Consider the following 21,493-nt stretch of genomic DNA (forward strand, 5'->3'; position numbering starts at 1 on the left):
CCTAACACTACACTATCATTAAATAAATTATTCCTATTTAAAACTAAATACTTACCTGTAAAATAAACCCTAAGATAGCTACAATGTAATTAATAATTACATTGTAGCTATTTTAGGATTTATATTTATTTTACAGGTAACTTTGTATTTATTTTAGCTAGTTAGAATAGTTATTAAATAGTTATTAACTATTTAATAACTACCTAGCTAAAATAAATACAAAATTACCTGTAAAATAAATCCTAACCTAAGTTACAATTAAACCTAACACTACACTATCATTAAATTAATTAAATAAATTAACTACAAATAACTACAATTAAAATACAATTACATAAACTAACTAAAGTACAAAAAATAAAAAAAGCTAAGTTACAAAAAATAAAAAAATAAGTTACAAACATTTAAAAAATATTACAACAATTTTATGCTAATTACACCTAATCTAAGCCCCCTAATAAAATAACAAAGCCCCCCAAAATAAAAAAATGCCCTACCCTATTCTAAATTTAAAAAGTTCAAAGCTCTTTTACCTTACCAACCCTTAAAAGGGCCTTTTGCGGGGCATGCCCCAAAGAAAACTGCTCTTTTGCCTGTAAAAGAAAAATACAACCCCCCAACATTAAAACCCACCACCCACATACCCCTAATCTAACCCAAACCCCCCTTAAATAAACCTAACACTACCCCCCTGAAGATCATCCTACCTTGAGTTGTCTTCAGCCAGCCGACCCACCGATGGAACCGAAGAGGAGATCCGGAGCGGCAGAAGTGATCCTCCAAGAGGCGCTGAAGAAGTCTTCCATCCGATGAAGTCATCATCCAGGCGGCGCTGAAGAAGTCTTCCATCCGGGCGATGTCATATTCCAAGCAGGGTCTTCAATCTTCTTTCTTCAGGATCCATCTTCATCCCGCCGACACGGAACATCCTTCTTCCCCGACGGACTAACGACGAATGAAGGCTCCTTTAAGGGACGTCATCCAAGATGGCGTCCCTTCAATTCTGATTGGCTGATAGGATTCTATCAGCCAATCGGAATTAAGGTAGGAAAAATCTGATTGGCTGATTGAATCAGCCAATCAGATTGAGCTCGCATTCTATTGGCTCATCGGAACAGCCAATAGAATGCAAGCTCAATCTGATTGGCTGATTGGATCAGCCAATCGGATTGAACTTCAATCTGATTGGCTGATTCCATCAGCCAATCAGATTTATCCTACCTTAATTCCGATTGGCTGATAGAATCCTATCAGCCATTGGAATTGAAGGGACGCCATCTTGGATGACGTCCCTTAAAGGAGCCTTCATTCATCGTTAGTCCGTCGGGGAAGAAGGATGTTCCGCGTCGGCGGGATGAAGATGGATCCTGAAGAAAGAAGATTGAAGACCCCGCTTGGAAGATGACATTGCCCGGATGGAAGACTTCTTCAGCGCCACTTGGAAGATGACATCGCCCAGATGGAAGACTTCTTCAGCGCCGCCTGGATGATGACTTCATCGGATGGAAGACTTCTTCAGCGCCCCTTGGAGGATCACTTCTGCTGCTCCGGATCTCCTCTTCGGTTCCATCGGTGGTTCGGCTGGCTGAAGACAACTCAAGGTAGGGTGATCTTCAGGGGGGTAGTGTTAGGTTTATTTAAGGGGGGGTTTGGGTTAGATTAGGGGTATGTGGGTGGTGGGTTTTAATGTTGGGGGGGATTTATTTCTCTTTTACAGGCAAAAGAGCAGTTTTCTTTGGGGCATGCCCCGCAAAAGGCCCTTTTAAGGGCTGGTAAGGTAAAAGAGCTTTGAACTTTTTTAATTTAGAATAGGGTAGGGCATTTTTTTATTTTGGGGGGGCTTTGTTATTTTATTAGGGGGCTTAGATTAGGTGTAATTAGCTTAAAATTGTTGTAATATTTTTTAAATGTTTGTAACTTATTTTTTTTATTTTTTGTAACTTAGCTTTTTTTATTTTTTTGTACTTTAGTTAGTTTATGTAATGGAATTTAATTGTAGTTATTTGTAGTTAATTTATTTAACTAATTTAATGATAGTGTAGTGTTAGGTTTAATTGTAACTTAGGTTAGGATTTATTTTACAGGTAATTTTGTATTTATTTTAGCTAGGTAGTTATTAAATAGTTAATAACTATTTAATAACTATTCTAACTAGCTAAAATAAATACAAAGTTACCTGTAAAATAAATATAAATCCTAAAATAGCTACAATGTAATTATTAATTACATTGTAGCTATCTTAGGCCTAGATTTGGAGTTTGGCGGTAGCCGTGAAAACCAGCGTTAGAGGCTCCTAACGCTGGTTTTAGGCTACCGCCGGTATTTGGAGTCACTCAAAAAAGGGTCTAACGCTCACTTTTCAGCCGCGACTTTTCCATACCACAGATCCCCTTACATCATTTGCGTATCCTATCTTTTCAATGGGATCTTTCTAACTCCGGTATTTAGAGTCTTGTCTGAAGCGAGCGTTAGAATTCTAACGACAAAACTCCAGCCGCAGAAAAAAGTCAGGAGTTAAGAGCTTTCTGGGCTAACGCCGGTTCATAAAGCTCTTAACTACTGTGCTCTAAAGTACACTAACACCCATAAACTACCTATGTACCCCTAAACCGAAGTCCCCCTACATCGCCGCCACTCGATTACATTTTTTTAACCCCTAATCTGCCGACCGCCACCTACGTTATACTTATGTACCCCTAATCTGCTGCCCCTAACACCACCGACCCCTTTATTATATTTATTAACCCCTAACCTGCCCCCCACAACGTCGCCGCCAGCTACCTACAATAATTAACCCCTAATCTGCCGACCGCAAAGCGCCGCCACCTACATTATAGCTATGTACCCCTAATCTGCTGCCCCTAACACTGCCGACCCCTATATTATATTATTAACCCCTAATCTGCCGCCCTTAACGTCGCCTCCACCTGCCTACACTTATTAACCCCTAATCTGCCGACCGGACCGCACCGCTATTATAATAAAGTTATTAACCCCTAATCCGCCTCACTAACCCTATAATAAATAGTATTAACCCCTAATCTGCCCTCCCTAACATCGCCGACACCTAACTTCAAACATTAACCCCTAATATGCCGACCGGAGCTCACCGCTATTCTAATAAATGCATTAACCCCTAAAGCTAAGTCTAACCCTAACACTAACACCCCCCTAACTTAAATATAATTTAAATCTAACGAAATTAATTAACTCTTATTAAATAAATTATTCCTATTTAAAGTTAAATACTTACCTGTAAAATAAATCCTAATATAGCTACAATATAAATTATAATTATATTATAGCTATTTTAGGATTTATATTTATTTTACAGGTAACTTTGTATTTATTTTAACCAGGTACAATAGCTATTAAATAGTTAAGAACTATTTAATAGCTACCTAGTTAAAATAATTACAAAATTACCTGTAAAATAAATCCTAACCTGTTACAATTAAACCTAACACTACACTATCAATAAATTAAATAAAATACCTACAATTACCTACAATTAAACCTAACACTTCACTATCAATAAATTAATTAAATACAATACCTACAATTACCTACAATTAAACCTAACACTATACTATCAATAAATAAATTAAATACAATTCCTACAAATAACTACAATGAAATAAACTAACTAAAGTACAAAAAATAAAAAAGAACTAAGTTACAAAAAATAAAAAAATATTTACAAACATAAGAAAAATATTACAACAATTTTAAACTAATTACACCTACTCTAAGCCCCCTAATAAAATAACAAAGCCCCCAAAATAAAAAAATGCCCTACCCTATTCTAAATTACTAAAGTTCAAAGCTCTTTTACCTTACCATCCCTGAACAGGGCCCTTTGCGGGGCATGCCCCAAGAAGTTCAGCTCTTTTGCCTGTAAAAAAAAACATACAATACCCCCCCCAACATTACAACCCACCACCCACATACCCTTAATCTAACCCAAACCCCCTTTAAATAAACCTAACACTAAGCCCCTGAAGATCTTCCTACTTTATCTTCACCATACCAGGTTCACCGATCGATCCAGAAGAGCTCCTCCGATGTCCTGATCCAAGCCCAAGTGGGGGGCTGAAGAGGTCCATGATCCGGCTGAAGTCATCATCCAAGCGGGAGCTGAAGAGGTCCATGATCCGGCTGAAGTCTTCATCCAAGCGGGAGCTGAAGAGGTCCATGATCTGGATGAAGTCTTCTATCAACGGCATCTTCAATCTTCTTTCTTCGGGAGCCATCATCTTCCATCCGACGCGGAACATCCTCTTCTGCCGACGCCTACTAGCCGAATAACGGTTCCTTTAAATGACGTCATCCAAGATGGCGTCCCTCGAATTCCGATTGGCTGACAGGATTCTATCAGCCAATCGGAATTAAGGTAGGAATATTCTGATTGGCTGATGGAATCAGCCAATCAGAATCAAGTTCAATCCGATTGGCTGATCCGATCAGCCAATCAGATTGAGCTTGCATTCTATTGGCTGATCGGAACAGAATATTCCTACCTTAATTCCGATTGGCTGATAGAATCCTATCAGCCAATCGGAATTCGAGGGACGCCATCTTGGATGACGTCATTTAAAGGAACCGTCATTCGGCTAGTAGGCGTCGGGAGAAGAGGATGTTCCGCGTCAGATGGAAGATGATGGCTCCCGAAGAAAGAAGATTGAAGATGCCGTTGATAGAAGACTTCATCTGGATCATGGACCTCTTCAGCTCCCGCTTGGATGAAGACTTCAGCCGGATCATGGACCTCTTTAGCCCCCCGCTTGGGCATTGATCAGGACATCGGAGGAGCTCTTCTGGATCGATCGGTGAACCTGGTATAGTGAAGATAAGGTAGGAAGATCTTCAGGGGCTTAGTGTTAGGTTTATTTAAGGGGGGTTTGGGTTAGATTAGGGGTATGTGGGTGGTGGGTTGTAATGTTGGGGGGGTATTGTATGGTTTTTTTTTACAGGCAAAAGAGCTGAACTTCTTGGGGCATGCCCCGCAAAGGGCCCTGTTCAGGGCTGGTAAGGTAAAAGAGCTTTAAACTTTAGTAATTTAGAATAGGGTAGGGCATTTTTTTATTTTGGGGGGCTTTGTTATTTTATTAGGGGGCTTAGAGTAGGTGTAATTAGTTTAAAATTGTTGTAATATTTTTCTTATGTTTGTAAATATTTTTTTATTTTTTGTAACTTAGTTCTTTTTTATTTTTTGTACTTTAGTTAGTTTATTTCATTGTAGTTATTTGTAGGAATTGTATTTAATTTATTTATTGATAGTGTAGTGTTAGGTTTAATTGTAACTTAGGTTAGGATTTATTTTACAGGTAAATTTGTAATTATTTTAACTATTTTAGCTATTAAATAGTTCTTAACTATTTAATAGCTATTGTACCTGGTTAAAATAAATACAAAGTTACCTGTAAAATAAATATTAATCCTAAAATAGCTATAATATAATTATAATTTATATTGTAGCTATATTAGGGTTTATTTTACAGGTAAGTATTTAGCTTTAAATAGGAATCATTTATTTAATAAGAGTTAATTAATTTCGTTAGATTAAAATTATATTTAATTTAGGGGGGTGTTAGTGTTAGGGTTAGACTTAGCTTTAGGGGTTAATACATTTATTAGAATAGCGGTGAGCTCCAGTCGGCAGATTAGGGGTTAATAATTGAAGTTAGGTGTCGGCGATGTTAGGGAGGGCAGATTAGGGGTTAATACTATTTATTATAGGGTTAGTGAGGCGGATTAGGGGTTAATAACTTTATAATAATAGCGGTGCGGTCCGGTCGGCAGATTAGGGGTTAATAAGTGTAGGCAGGTGGTGGCGACATTGTGGGGGGCAGATTAGGGGTTAATAAATATAATATAGGGGTCGGCGGTGTTAGGGGCAGCAGATTAGGGGTACATAGGGATAATGTAAGTAGCGCCGGTTTACGGAGCGGCAGATTAGGGGTTAAAAATAATATACAGGGGTCAGCGATAGCGGGGGCGGCAGAATAGGGGTTAATAAGTGTAAGGTTAGGGGTGTTTAGACTCGGGGTACATGTTAGAGTGTTAGGTGCAGACGTAGGAAGTGTTTCCCCATAGGAAACAATGGGGCTGCGTTAGGAGCTGAACGCGCCTTTTTTGCAGGTGTTAGGTTTTTTTTCAGCTCAAACAGCCCCATTGTTTCCTATAGGGGAATCATGCACGAGCACGTTTTTGAGGCTGGCCGCGTCCGTAAGCAACTCTGGTATCGAGAGTTGCAGTTGCGTTAAATATGCTCTACGCTCCTTTTTTGGAGCCTAACGCAGCCATTCTGTGGACTCTCAATACCAGAGTTATTTTAAAGGTGCGGCCAGAAAAAAGCCAGCGTTAGCTACGCGGGTCGTTACCGACAAAACTCTAAATCTAGCCGTTAGGGTTTATTTTACAGGTAAGTATTTAGTTTTAAATAGGAATAATTTATTTAATGATAGTGTAGTGTTAGGCGTAATTGTAACTTAGGTTAGTTTTTATTTTACAGGTAAATTTCTCTTTATTTTAGCTAGGTAGCTATTAAATAGTTAATAACTATTTAATAGCTATTGTACCTAGTTAAAATAAATTGAAAGATGCCTGTAAAATAAAAATAAATCCTAAGATAGCTACAATATAATTATTATTTATATTGTAGCTATATTAGGGTTTATTTTAAATAGGATTCATTTAGTTAATAATAATTTAGTTTTAAATAGGATTAATTTATTTAATAATAGAAATATTATTTAGATTTATTTAATTAATATTTAAGTTAGGGGGGTGTTAGGGTTCGTGTTAGACATAGGTTTAGGGGTTAATAATTTTTTTACAGTGGCGGCGGTATAGGGGGGGCAGGATAGGGGTTAATAAATTTATTATAGGTGGCGACGGTGTAGGGGGGGCAGGATAGGGGTTAATAAGTTTAATATAGGTTGCGGCGGGGTCCGGGAGCGGCGGTTTAGGGGTTAAATTATTTATTTAGTTGCGACGAGGTCCGGGATCGGCAGGATAGGGGTTAATAACTTTGTTATAGAGGGCGGCGGTATAGGGGGGGGCAGGATAGGGGTTAATAGGTATCATGTAGGTGGCGGCGGGGTCTGTGAGCGGCGGTTTAGGGGTTAATACATATATTATAGTTGCGGCGGGGTCAGGGAGCGGCGGTTTAGGGGTTAATACATATATTATAGTTGTGGCGGGTCAGGGAGTGGCGGTCGAGGGGTTAACATATTTAATATAGTGGCGGTGGGCTCCGGGAGCGGCGGTTTAGGGGGTAATAAATGTATTTAGTTGCGGAGGTGTAGGGGGGACAGATTAGGGGTGTTTAGACTCGGGGTACATGTTAGGGTGTTAGGTGCAGACATCTCCCATAGGAATCAATGGGATGTCTGGCAGCAGCGAACATGAACTTTCACTATGGTCAGACTCCCATTGATTCCTATGGGATCCGCCGCCTCCAGGGCGGCGGATTGAAAACCAGGTATGCAGGGCCGGAAAAGTGCCGAGCGTACCTGCTAGTTTTTTGATAACTAGCAAAAGTAGTCAGATTGTGCCGCACTTGTGTGCGGAACATCTGGAGTGACATAAGAATCGATCTGTGTCGGACTGAGTCCGGCGGATCGAAGCTTACGTCACAAAATTCTACTTTTGCCGGTCTGTAGCCTTTGATAACTAAGGCGAATCAGCCTCGCCACAAATACGCTGCGGAATTCCAGCGTATTTGAGGTTGACGGCTTGATAACTACCCCCCTGAGTGTTAAAATAAATCCAAAACCCAAATTATAAAATTTGAAAAATTACAAGATGTAACTAACAACTGGTTAATATCATATACAACCACAATATTCATATTGAATAGAAATTTAATCTTCCTAATGGGAAACTTATCCACTACTAAAATATCAAACTGGATATATATATAAAAGTGGGATATCTTAATATATATCTCCCTTTTTTTAGTATTATCCGATGTAGTGCAGTCAGCCTCACAGATGAGATACAAAAACAAACAAATTGTCATCCTGAATATACAGAGTGCAACCTTATATAAAGGCAACCTCATATAAATATTTGTGTATCCACTAAGAGCTATATTAACAAATGTGCAAAATGAAAAAATGTAAAGAATAATACGATTATTTCCAATAGTTAATTAAAGGGCCATAATACCCAAATGTTTAAACACTTGAAAGTGATGCAGCATAGCTGTAAAAAGCTGATTAGAAAATATCACCTGAACATCTCTATGTAAAAAAGAAAGATATTTTACCTCAAAAGTTCCTCAGTAGCCACCTCCCATTGTAAAGGATTTCTAAGCAGCATTTTAGTGTGTTTGTCCTGGGACATCTGAAGGGACTAGCATCGTGCACTCTCATATTATTTCACCAATCAGGTAAAGGAAGCTTACTATGAAATCTCATGAGAGTTAAGTCAAATCTCATGAGATCACAGTAAGAGTTCATGACCTCAGCACTGCTGATGCTGATTGGCTGCTTTTCATTTCTTCATTTTTTTTAATTTTTTTACCTGCAGCTGGGAGCAGCTGAGTATAACTTTTTACACAGCACTTACTCTGCTGAGCTGAGGAGATTGTGAGGTAAAATATCTTCCTTTTTTACATATAGATGCTCAGGTGATATTTTCCTGTCAGCTTTTTACAGTTATACTGCATCAGTTTCAAGTGATTTAGCATATGAGTATTATGTCCCTTTAAATCATATTCGGAATTAAGTCCTGTAGGTAACCTAGTTTTTAGACGGAAAATCCAAAACATTTCTTGGTGTTCTAGCCGCTTGGTTCTATTACCACCCCTACCTATTAAAGGTATTCTTTCAATAATATTCCAGGCAAAGGTGTCAGTACTCTTATTGTGAAAATAGGGAAAATGTTGTACCAGGGGAGTTTTGGCCTTACCTATATGAATAGTAGAGAAGTGTTCTCTGATACGGGAGTTCACATCCCTGGTGGTGAGCCCCACATATTGAAGGGAGCATACAGTACATGTAATAAGATATACTACAAAGTTACAGGTGCAGTTCAAACAACTGTGGATCTCAAAACTCTCCCCTGTGACCATAGATTTAAATTCATCCCCCAAAATGTGCATGTTCGCATGGTTTAAATCTTGATTAACCGCATTTAAACATGCCCTTATGTTGTAACCAAGTGGAGGTTACCTGTTTAGGTTTAATCACTTCAGAAGGTGCTACAAAGTTACCCAGTGTCTTACCTTTCCTATAGGCGCATCTCATGCCCTTTCAACTATAGGGACCAAAAGGTCATCAGCGACCAGTACTTTAAAGTGTTTACGTACTATATTACACACCTTGTTATATTGTACGCTGTAGTTGGTAATTAAGGTTACACCATCAAAATATTTATTCATTGTAGTGTCCTTGTCTTTCAACAAGGAATTCCTATCCAATTTCTCCACTTCCTGTCTTGCTTTACAAACTACAGATTGTTTATAGCCTCTTTCCATAAGGCTACTGCTAAGTTCATCAGCTTCCTTTTCATATTGGCGCTTATCCGTACAATTTATTTTTGTTTGAATAAATTGCCCCTTTGCCACAGCATGGGGTACATGCGTTGGATGACAACTTTTAGCGCTCAATAATGTATTACCTGAAATAGGCTTGCAAAACATTCCTGATTCAATTTTACCATTAGGTAGTCCCTTCAATTTCAGATCCAAAAAATTAATGGTATCTTTATGGAACTCATGGGTGAAACGCAAGCCGACTTCATTGTTATTTAGCCGACTTACAAATGATAAGGCTGATATTTCATCACCCCGCCACACCAAGAGTAAGTCATTGATGTAGCGTCTATATACATTGATCCTAGTCCTGAAGGGATTAGAATCTGCAAAGATGTGGGACAGCTCCCACCATCGCATAAAGATGTTTGCATAGGATGGGGCAAATTTAGCTCCCATGGCTGTCCCACACCTTTGCAGATAAACCTTACCATCAAAGCTGAAGAAATTGTGAATTAGCAAAAAACTTGCAACTTCCAATACATATTCTTGGAAGCAAGTAGTGAAATCAGTGTAGTTTAATAGAAAATATTTCAATGCTTTTAAACCAAGGCTATGCTGTATAGATGAATAGAGTGAACTAACATCTATTATCAGCCAACTCAATTGTATATCCCAACTAACGCCTTCAACTATCTTCAGGATATCCATTATAGCCCTTTCCATTCAAATACCTTGTCATATCCATATACCTTTAAACCCTTATAATTATTTTAAATTAATATTTATATGAATCATTTTATTAGATATTGTATAAATGAGTGTACCTGTTTATTTTAATGTAGTGATGTTGTGTTTGGTGCATCTTTTTATTTAACACTAACTCTTTACATAAGGACTTGCTAACCTGGTGAGCACAAATCTATTTTGCACTTATGAGGTCGGTTTACTTTCAACTTGCAATACGTGCGCAAGTTAATGTGGGCGCAATATTTTAATATCACACGCACTAACATTAGCAGCACTTGTAATCTAACCCTTTATTAGGACATAAACTTTCCCCCTCTTTGTTACCCATATTAGACCCATTTAGAATGTAGCGGGTTGACAAGATTCCCTGCTAGGCAGCATACAAACAGCATCCACTAGCTGAATTTATTATTGCCCAAGCAACCAACCACTTTAGCTCCTCCCTTCGTGTCAATCACCCAAGATGAACTTTAGGTTGATTTAACTCCACCTCTTCTAAGATGGCAGAGAGGTTACGATTAACAGGGTCACTACAAGGGCTAAAAACCTACCTCTGCAGCTTTATAAATGGAAACCATTTTATTAAGATGATTGAACTATTTAGTTAAGGAAGAAAGATTTTCACAAATGTGGGGGTAAAATTTTTAATACTTGTACCTACTCAAAATTAGTTGACAAATTTCTGGTCTGGTGTCACTGATGACAACTTGGGATAAAATCTATATAAACTACAATGGTAAATTCATTATGGATTTAATAACACATAAATAACAATATGTAAGTCACACATTTTTATAGAGCTTTAAAAAACATGAGATATAAAAAAAAAAACATTTTGTTCAAAATCAGCAGCAGTATATTTTTTTTAAAAATAATGAGATTTAAACCTTTGAATTTCAAGAGATATTAGAAGAGCAAAAATAGGAGATAGCGAAATTCTTAGACCAGAGAGACTTCTATTGGATGTACCCACCATATACAAGATATCCTGTGGGTCTGACTAAGGAAGTTAATTCATTCCACTTAAATATTTTCTATTCATCTTAAAAGGTATAGAAAATGTGTACATATAAAGTTGGAGTATATATAAATGTATGTGCATTTACAACATTTATAGACCAAATCCTGAAAGAAGGAAAGAAAGGAAATAAATAGAGGTGCCTGATGGTATAATAACGTGGAGGCAGGCAAGGATAACGAGTACAAATATCCAAATATACTCACAAGCCTAGGTGCACATCTAGTGCAATAATCAGCAAGCTGAGACTTCAGAGCCGCTCAGCTGACTCAATCCACGTCCTATGGAGAAGTCAGCAGCCCTAAACAATTAAGATCAATGTAAAATACACAGGAACACAGCAACGCATTTCTCAGAGAGTGTGCTGTTTCATCAGGCTGTAGTATTCCTTCCGAACCTTGCTCTAATTATACCAATCACAAAAGTATATAATAACACACCCCTCCATCATGCACACCCTATTGGGTCACTGGCCAGCATCCGTGTCCAACTACCTCTGATAACACGGAAGTATGTGTGACGTGGTACAACCAATCAAAGTTTGAGTGGAATATACACCCACTTCCCATTGGGAAACGATGCCGGTAAATGAGCCAATCACACAACTGGGTGTGTTATCAATCATATGTTCAAGTATATAGGCACGCAATATGTTTAAGTGTGTAAGCACGCAATATCTCGATACATGAGTAAACATTGGCAACCCTGAATAATGCATGAGTTATATAAATGGATTTATCCGTTGGAATTTAGGCTTTATGCACGCATAAATAACATATATATGATAATTATACTTCTTTTAAGCTCTATTTTAATTCATAATGTATCATCAAATTGATCTTGACGATTTGATTGCAATATACTAAATACTTCAAAACATGTTTACTTCCTGTCATCAGCGGGCTATAGTGGTCTGTTTGTTTAATATCTAATATGTAATACTATGTTGAATATACAGTGCGTTGTTTTCTAATATAGTGATAATGCAATTTGTAATATTGTTTATATATTACTTATACTATTATTGGGGAAGTTCATGCCATTTTTTGTTTTTTGTATGCTAATTTTGTTCAAATTTGACGGCAATAATGTTTGCCATAATGTCAGTGGCTCAACTCATTAGCACTTAGATCCAACTGAACACAGTCAAATAGTGGGTGTTCCCGCCTTTGGCTCTGTCGTAATATTTGCATTTAATTATCTATGGATCAAATTGACTTCAGAGCTTATCCCTTACGGATCTCAATCAGATTTTGGTGCCGTTTTACAGAGCACTGAGACTGAAGGTATATTATTCAGGGTTGCCAATGTTTACTCATGTATCGAGATATTGCGTGCTTACACACTTGAACATATTGCGAGCCTATATACTTGAACATATGGTTGATAACACACCCAGTTGTGTGATTGGCTCATTTACCGGCATCGTTGCTCAATGTGAAGTGGCGATTTGGTGGGTGTATTTTCCATTTATAAAAAATTCAAAAAGTTGCCAGTAAACAGAGTAACCAGTATAAATAAAAAAATCCAACTTTATTTCGATTTAGTTAAAAAGTGATGGGACAACATCCCCCTAACAAGCAAAGACTAACATGTTTCGGCGTGAGCCGTATTCATAGTCCTTAAAAACCTTCATTACAGCAGGAGTTTAAAAAGCCCACATTGGGCTCTGATTGGTTACAAACAATTACATAGTATTCACATTTAAAGGTACAGGGGATACAATGTATAATTCAATGGATCTGGAATATTTCTTTGATACAAAAATATTTAATAACATTTACACATAATGAACCGTTCAAATGCCATATTTTATTTGATAACATTATGGAGTATTATATTGTATTAACTTTAGGCATATTTCATGGACAAAGGGATATCTCAATATTTTAGAAGAAAAAGTAAAATAATAACCTCAAAAAATGGTTTCAATATATTCTGTTGGCTAAAGGAAATATCCCAATTTGTTCAAGTATATTGTCAAAGACAAATTTCAACACAATAGTAGTAAGCTAGGCATATCTATGGCATAGGTGATGTATCATATTTGTCTGTGAACATGGGAATAAACCCTAGTTCATCTGATGATATCTGAGGGCTAACTCAACTCTGAAGTATAGTGACTAAAAAATATATATTTTCATGAGAACTATACACACTAGGACACTGGATACTTATTATGCTATTGAGCTAATGGTCTTATATCTTTTAATTTTCTGTTCATACCTCATCTTCCTACTATGATCACATCAAGGTTAAGATAATCAGCACCAGTAATTAATAAAATCATATTCAGAATTCAGACCAAGAGGCATCTTGGTCTGAAGTCTGAATATCCAATACATCTGTTGACGGGATAGTATTTGGAATTTGTCTCCCCCTCTCTTGTGTGGTTTCACTTTCTCAATGATTATCCATCTTAGGTAATCACAATTTTTGTCATGTTTTTTGACAATGTGATCCACTGGGGGTGTACTGATTTTGCCCACGGTAATAGTTGACAAGTGCTTGTGAATGCGAGATCTTACCTCCCTGGTGGTCAACCCTATGTACTGCAGATTACAGTAGGAGCACCAGAGCAAGTAGATACAATATGTTGCGCGGCAATTCAAACATTCTACTATGTTGAAGGTTTCACCAGTAACTGAAGAGCCAAAGGTGGTACCCACTTATACATGTTCACATGCCTTACATTTAGAATATCCGCATCTAAATATTCCCCTGTGTCTTAGCCATGAGGAGGGCTCTGATGTAGGCCCAAGCTTCCTCAATTGGGAGGGTGAAACCACATTCCCTACAGTTCTACTCCTGTAGGAGAACCTACATCCCTTACTGACTGTTTCCACCAAAGAATCCTCAGCCACCAGTAACTTAAAGTGCTTACGTATTATTCCACATATCTCCTGATATTGATTGGAATAATCAGTTACAAAAGTTAATTTGTTCGTGGACTCATCTTTATTTCTATTGCCATCTTTCAAAAGAGAATTTCTCTCTAGGCCAGCAACCTCCTGTCTTGCTCTTTAATCACGCTCATGCCATATCCCCTCTCCAGTAGCCTATTTTGCAGTTCATCTGCATGCTTTTCAAAACTGTTAGATAATGTACAATTTCGTTTCAAACGTACAAACTGTCCCTTGGCCACTGAGTAGGGGACATGGCGAGGGTGACAGCTCCTGGTGTGTAAGAGGCTGTTACCCGAAATTGGTTTTCTGTAAACCTCCGCGATAATAACACCAGAGGACCATCCTTTCAGTTCAAGATCCAAATAATGTATTGTAGAACTGTTGTACTCATAGGTGAAACGTAAATTCAGATCATTGCAACTCATTAATTCAACAAATTCCTTTGCTTATTCTCTGCTACCTCTCCAAATTAATAGCAGGTCGTCTATATAACGACAATATAATCCAATATATGGTCTGAAGGCATTACCATCTGCATAGATGTGGGACCGCTCCCACCAACCCATATACAGGTTGGCATAGGTGGGCGCAAATTTGGCGCCCATAGCGGTCCCACATCTCTGCAGGTAGAATTCCCCCTCAAACTGAAAAAAATTGCGCGTCAACAGGAATCTGGTAACTTCCATAACAAAGGCTATTAATGGCTCACTTTGTGTTGTTTCCCTCACCAAAAATGATGGATTGCTTTCAGTCCCATATCATGGGGTATTGATGAGTAGAGGGCTAAAACATCAACAGTGAGCCATCCTGAATCCTTACTCCATTCAATCTGTTCCACCACATTAAGGACATGTTTTGAGTCCCTGATATAGCTAGGTAGATATCATCTAGCAATTCGGATAAATGTATCAACATAGAACCCATTCCACTAATAATGGGCCTGCCCTGAACATTACTGGTCGACTTATGCACCTTTGGTAAGTGATGAAAGATAGGGGTCACAGGGTATTCAACATATAGATATTTCAATGTGTCATTATCAATCAATCCCTGTTCCAATGCCCCATCCAAAAGGTGCATAAGTCGACCCTGGGAGCTTTTAGTGGGATCATGGCTCAGTTTTTCATACTTTACAGGGTTGCCCAGTTGTCTCAGTGCTTCCGCAACATATTGGGATCTGTTCATGAGTACAACTGAGCCCCCCTTATCCGCCTGTTTAATCACCAGGTTCTCATTCTTACCCAAGTCATTTAGTGCCAACTGTTCCATTCTTGTCAAATTTTGTTTAGATTTTTGTTGATTATTAGAAAGTATTCTCAAATCTTTCTCTACTCTACTATAGAATGTTTCTATTACGTTTCCCCTACTATGCACGGGGTAAAAAGTAGATGGATTCTTGTATTTTTTACTCATAGCTGTCCTTTCTCTCTCCTGTTCAACAATACTTTCTCTCTCAATATCTTTAAGAGAAATCAGGTCACAAGTCTCTGAAAAATTTAAACTCATATTGTCCTCAATGCTAATAGGGTCCTGTCTAGTTGCTACTCCTGAGTCCGATTGTGCAGCGGAAAAATGTTTTTGTAAGGTTACATTTCGTACAAATTTATTCACATCCAACATAGTACGGAATAAATTAAAATTGGTAGAGGGCACAAAACCTAAACCTAAACTATGAACCTTTTCCTCATCTCTAGTGAGTATGTGATCAGATAGATTTACGATGGTTTGTATTTGGATGGCACCCGAGTTTGTCTCATTGGGTACCTTCCCTGTTGAGCATCTTGTGAAGGTGTCATACCTCCTCCTCCTTCCCTGGTGTGCTGGTCTACTCGAAAAACCTGCTCCAATTGGGCACATTCTTCATCAACTATGCCTAAAGCTCCAGCATTAGGAGGGTCCTGTGTATATCTAAGATCCTGTGTAGGTTGATATCTACCATAGGTATGTGCATGTATTCCTGTTGGTTTAGGTTGTTGTGTAGCATGTGCTCTATTTGGGCCCTGCCATGTGTTCATTCTTGTACGTACAGCATTACCTCTTCCTGTGTATCTATTGTGCTCTGTATTTCTTAGTGTCTGTTCCTGTATAAAATTGTCCTCATTGGCTGAATATGTTCCTTCATCACAGTCGTTATCCTTGCCTGCCTCCACGTTATTACACCATCAGGCGCCTCTATTTCTTTCCTTCTTTCAGGATTTGGTCTATATTTGTCTCCTTTACAAGAGAGCTGCCTCCTCTGTCGTCATCTGGTTTTGACATCTTAAGACACCACTGCTGCCAAGCCATCAATAGAAAACTCTTCAACTACAGAGAAATCATTAAGGGACTTTTTACACACTGATTAACTAACGGTTGGACTTACTGTGGTCTGTTTACCTTCTGGTACTCTCTATACACATATACATTCGTTATCACGTCTCTCACTTCATTAGAGATTACCATACATAAGCTATTTATTGTAGTGTAAATTTATGTTGTTTATATTCACATCGAGTCACGTACCATTGTGAGTAACTTGTGTTTTGAGTCACAAATTATTTATTGCATACCTTTATTATATATTATTACCTTTATATATTATATATATACTTTTCAGTGTGTTTCACTTTTTAGTACTTATCTTGTTGTTTTGAATCAATTAACCATTTAAATATATTTTCACTACTTTTGCATATTCAGATACATATACACATATATACACGTGTATATGTGTGTATATATATATATATATATATATATATATATTATTTATTTTTTTTTCAACTATAATCACTTGATTTAATTTAATTGGCGCACCCTTTGGTTTTCAGCACCCTTTTGTGCTGTTGTTGTTACCATTTACAACATTTAACTGTTTTGGAATATCAATGTAATAGGTTCTCAATTATTAGGTCTATGATGTAATTCCCTCTGCTGACTATGCTCACATAATGTTTTCATTGTGATATATTATATCCAAGAGCAAGTTAACAAATGTTCATAGAAATGTGTATTGGATTAAAAAACATATATTGCATTTTTAAAATTGAATAGGGGGTATAGATTATTCTGAGATGCTAAAGATTCTATGTGTCTCTAGTGTAGTTTATGTATGCTCAGTTTCTTTCATGTTAAGTCTGTATAAAGCATTTAGCCGATCTATAATGGAAAAACATTGTAAGGGTTAATGATATGGAGGTCATTGAGAAAGCCCTGCATTTAAATGTGTATGATGTATAAAACTGTCTTTACAATTTACAAGGCATTTAGCTCTATTTGTACACAATTTTAACTTTAAGTTAATTTGTAACTTTTAGTGTTAGTATAGCTTTTTTTATTTTGGGGTGGTTTTTTTTAAGGGGGGCTTTAGTTTTAGATTAGGCATAACTGAGGGTTTTTTATTTTGGTAATATTATATATATTGTATATATATATACACAGTATATAAATTTTCATAAGAAAAAAAAAAGGGGGTCGTGAATCTAACAAATTTCAATTGGACCAAAATTACATAAGAATATTTTTGACATTATTGTTATCTGCAATATTGACACCTTCCTCCAAGTCCGGTCCCTCACAGAGCTAATCCTTATTGCTTTCCCTTTGGATGAGCTTTTCAGGAATCTAGAGGTCCTACAGAAATCCTCCTTGCTGTGCAATGTTGTGGGTAGGATATGGGCATTGTGTGCGAAACCAGGAAATTCTGCAAACATATTCACAATGTGCATGTGAGCATGGCACACATGCTGCACATTGAGAGAATGGAAGTATTTGTAGTTTCTATATATCACCTCTTGGTACTCCTGTGGAGGCCACAAACTAATATGGGTGCAATCTATTGCCCCCAACACATTTGGCATGCAAGCAATTGCATAGAAGTCCCTCTTGTGGTCCCGCCAGGTGTCCTTGATTTGATGGAATCCTATAAAAAGCTGACTCTTGTTGAACTTTACATTCTGAAATTTTCCAAAAATGTCAGAGAATGTTTCTTGAGCCAAACCGCTCAAATACCCCTCTGTGGACTAGAATTTTTTTTATTTTATACATGAATGCAGCACAGAGTCTTGGAAATTCCAGGAATAGCAGTGTGCATACAACTGTGTGGCTCTAAGTCATCCTTTATGATATTGTAGAGACTATTAAGCTGCTGCCTATTGAGATATACATCTCAAATAACTCAGCATCACTGCGTGAATTGATAAGTCTCACACTGTTCACGGGTGGTGCCCGCACCCTGGGCAAAGGCTTCTCTAGTCTCACCTCTTCCCTGCGCCTCTGTTCTTGGCACCTGGCCCATATGATTCTGTTGAGATTGACTCGTCCAAGAGCAAGCAAATAAGCTAACTTGAAATCCATATTTGCAGAGCCAAATATCAATGCGAATTAGCAAAGCAAAAACAGCACTGATACACAATGGTAATTAAAAAGCAAAAGCAATCTGGCAGTTGGCTGGGACATATTGGCTATGAAGTTTGTTTAATTTATAGCGCACTAGACCAATGGGAGCACCTTAGTAATATTCTTGACTGTCTACAGCTAAAACATATTGAAAACATAGAAGCCCAATGAGTTAACCAGAGATGGGAGCTGTGGTTAAAAAAAAAAGAAATTTTCACAATATCGTGGTCATGCCGATATTACCAAGCAACAAATGCAGAATAGTGTTTTTCGTGGCTCATTGAAACGATAGGACGCATCATTTTTCAAAAGCTTGTAAAGCTTAGTTGGCAATAATCGAACCACCGCTGAACTTGTAATACGGAATGGGGCTAAAACCACAACATAAAGCTTGTGATCGTGTGCCTTGCACAGTCAATAGCACGCCACTTGTAATTTAACAAAATGCTAATTTTAATATGATTCAAAATTGTATAACATTATTAGTTGAATACGTAATAAATTAACATAATATACACACATTTAGCTGTCATTAGCAGTACAGAATCAAATAGCTATCATGTTTTTTTATTTTTGCTGACTTCGTATAATTCACTTCCATGAAGATCTTTGAAAACTCCTGTAAATGGCCTTTGATAAATCTGTTACATATTTTTTTTCCTGGGTTTATCTACATTTGTCTTTTATATTGTTTTGTAATAGTTTTGTAATAGTTTTGAATGGCTTAGAAAAAGAAGCAAACAATACACCATCCTTGAATACAATATTTTTACCCAGATATTCTTGATTGCAATGGGGGGCCTCCAAATGCCAATTAAGAGCTATATTACAAGTGGCACGCTAACAGTTGCATGTGTGCAATAAGAGGAACTAACATGTGCATTACAAGTTAAATGACATTGGGACACCTTACAATGTTTATATGAGTGTATCATATATCATGTATGTGTTTTATACACTTGGTAGAGTTTTTATATATAGCAATTTGAGTCTTGGATGGTGGGGTTTTTTGATGCACTTATCACTGGGGGACACATTGTTGGTAGTGATCCTGTTACAGTTATGGATCCTTTTGAGACTGGAGGGGAGCTAGCTGGGGGCTCTTGAACTACCCAGACTGAAGGTATTGCACTTTTTTAAGTGCATCTGATTTGTGAGTATCCTGAGGACCAATCCATGAGAGGTACCTGATACCAGAGATATTGTGCCATTGGAGCACCTTCTTTTCTTTTTATTGTTACACTGTTTCTCATAAATATTTTTTATAATTGCTCTAGAAATGACTTTACTATACTATATTTTTTTTTGTTACCCATAAATAACTTGATGTCTTCTAACACACAGTGCACTGTGCTGTACAACAAATAAGTTCACTTTATCTGTTGACATAATTGCTGTGTGGGTTTTATTCATTCTCCTTTTCTAGTAGGATTTTGTTTGTTATTTGTTTCTACTATGCTTGTAACTATAAAGCAGTTTAGTGCAATCGATCCCTGTAAGATACATTTAGTGTTATGCTAATATTACAAATTATGGAAAATAAACATGGCCTGTACCACCCCTAAAGGTCAGCTCTAGTGCGTCCCACATCATGGGCCTGATGATCAAAAACTCCCTGGCAAGGAGAGAAATCTTGCAAAATCAATGGAGGAATGTTTTGGGATTGAAACAAATGTAGTTATTTTCCTTTTATATTAAAAAACCTGCATATCCAGATACACAATTATCAAGCTAACCTTTGCCTTTCTAAATTATCTTAGTGACCTTGTAGCACTGGCAAGACTTATTAGATAATCTCACTAGTGGACTGCTTTACATCATTGGCCCCTTAGTGTTAAAGGCCAAACTCACACTATACCCCCACTCCATTGACTACCTGAGGAACTCTGGCAACCCCAACTCTCAAATACATGCATCCTTATTACCTCACTATTATAACATTGGTTTATGTTATGAATGGGAGGGGAAAATACATTTTTCCATTCATAACATAGATCAAAGGTTAGAAAACATTTCTTTTAGTTGCAACTATTGAAAACAGTTACTTCAATTCTGTTTTGTTTCATTATTATTATTTTTTGGGGGGGCTATCTGCGCCCAAAAAGTAGAAATTTTTTATATAATGATATTTTTCACTGCAATGTTATTAAATAAAAAACTTATAACTGAAGATGACATTATTATGAGTTAACTTGTATTTACCCAGCCATAGAAAGCTACATGTGATTGAGCCAGGACAGACATGACAAGATATGCTACGTCAGCTCATAAGATGCAGTATTTCTTATGAAATAGAGGAGTGACAAGTGTATTTTTTTTTTTGCTATTAAGATAATCCTATAAATAAATGTATTATTATGAGAAAGATTTATCAAATTATAGAATGCTCTAATAATATATAAAGTATTTTATTTTACTATACTGTCCTTTATCTGGACAGAGCTTGTCATTGTTTGTATCCAAAGATACATGTAATCTTTAAAAAGTACAGCCAATATCAGAGGCTTAACTAGAAACCACAGGGCCCAGGTGCAAGAATCGCAATTGTGACCTCTGCACCCCCTGTAGTTTCGCCCCTGGCCAATATACAAGGGTTGGACATAATAATGCGAACAACATTATTATAGGGGTTAAAGGGCCAGTATACTGTAAAATAGTTTTTCCCTTAATGTGTTTACAATTGCTTTTTTTACCGACTGCGGGGTAAAAAAAGTATGAAAATTCACTTTTAAAGGTTTATTTGTGTATATCAAAGCTCTGATTTTGTGTTTTTAAGTCACAACCTAATAAAATGGATTGAGCTTGTAGGTATAATCAGATTTCATTACTGTATCACATTGTGTACATATACATGTTTCTTTATCTTATATCTGTCCATAAAACAATCACCAGTACTTGGAGAGAACAATGGAAAAAATCAACATTTTATTACCTTAACTCTGCTATATCCCACTGTGA

This window comes from Bombina bombina, chromosome 2 (genome assembly GCF_027579735.1).
Source record: "Bombina bombina isolate aBomBom1 chromosome 2, aBomBom1.pri, whole genome shotgun sequence".
Lineage (NCBI taxonomy): Eukaryota > Metazoa > Chordata > Amphibia > Anura > Bombinatoridae > Bombina > Bombina bombina.